We start from the raw sequence: 1,544 nt of genomic DNA on the forward strand, positions 1-1,544 counted from the left end.
TGTAGCAGCTAAATTTTAAGCCGTATAGAGTTTAATATTTGATTAATGTGTGGGTAGAAGAATTGAAAGTTAACTCAGGTTTACTTGTAATGCACAGCCTGTTAAATATGTCGTAAAAAAAAAAAAAAAAAAAAAAACTAGTTGCACAAATCTCAGTAAACGTGCCAATTAAATGAATGCTAACGTATTATAGATTGCTTTTCGCGTATTAAATGAAAGTACACATCTTGTCCTATGACCTCCATAAGGGAAGGTTTAACAATATAAAACAGCCACTGACCCCACGAACAAAAATCAACTGAAGAGCGTGACTTAAAAAAAAAAAAAAAAAAAAAAAAAAAAAAAAAAAAAAAAAAACTCATGTTTTGTCCCACCTCTTACTGATATTGATGTTTTGTATGTTGTTGTGCACAATGCCTAGCTTTTGTTTAAGCCTAGATATTACTTAAACTTCGGTTATGATGAAGTTGATTTTCTTACATAGTTTTGCGTTCTGGACAACTGTGCGCCGGCATCTCTCGGAACATCCGAGATCAGGTCCCTATCCCCTCCACCGCAAAGTCAAATAGCGTCTGTCACTTGATTTTGAATATTAAACAAACATACCATCACGGCATTTCCGTTATGGCATCTGGTGTCATCAATAAGCTACAAATAAAGGAAAGAAAGAAAGAAAGAAAGAAAGAAAGAAAGAAAGAAAGAAAGAAAGAAAGAAAGTAGCACAGTCACTGTCCTGAACAAGGTACGCAAGTATTATTTTAATTAATGCGTATCGCCTACCAGCCGCCGAAACTATTCGACAGGAGAGTGAATATCCTACACGGTCCTGTAAAAATGTTCTGAATACACTAAATGACGTGTAATTTTTTTTCTATTATTAGGACAATTGAACGTGTCATTGCTCCTGCGGGTTGCTTTGTTTCACACCACAGAGAATTCAGGTTCTCTACCCCCCGGGATTCTAGAGATAAGAGAGCGATGAGGTTAAAGGAGTAGGCGTTTGTTCGTGTTTTTGTTTTTACTTTAGAAAAATTGCGAAACGTGACGCAATAGCGATAAGTTTTATGAACAAGTTTGCTGAATCGACCAATTGAAGGTAATTTATATTTTGCTAAAGAAGAGAGGAGATTAATGAAATCAGTTATTGTAATAATCGTAGTAGATTGAAGGAATTGTTTGTATTCAAACTCCTTTTGTGAAATAAGCTGCTCGGATGCTTATCAGGGTGACGGTTATAAATGTTATCGTAATACCCACCCGAGGTCACAAAGGTCACAGTCTTCCGCTTGTCCTTTCCTAAGCAGACCACGTCTGTACTATCGAAAATAATGAGTCACAGTTATAGTTTCGTGAAAGTAAAAAATGTTAGATAGGAGACAAGTAGCTACTCTTATACAATCATAATCACATTTTGTATCCAATATAGTATAAACGAGCTACATGTAAGTACTGTGTAAAGTTTCATTAAAACAATATATTATATATGAGACAAGTCACTAATTTTTGTCAAAACGCATCGTCTATAAAGGGGTAGTTTCTCCTCT

This window comes from Periplaneta americana, unplaced genomic scaffold (genome assembly GCF_040183065.1).
Source record: "Periplaneta americana isolate PAMFEO1 unplaced genomic scaffold, P.americana_PAMFEO1_priV1 scaffold_45, whole genome shotgun sequence".
NCBI lineage: Eukaryota > Metazoa > Arthropoda > Insecta > Blattodea > Blattidae > Periplaneta > Periplaneta americana.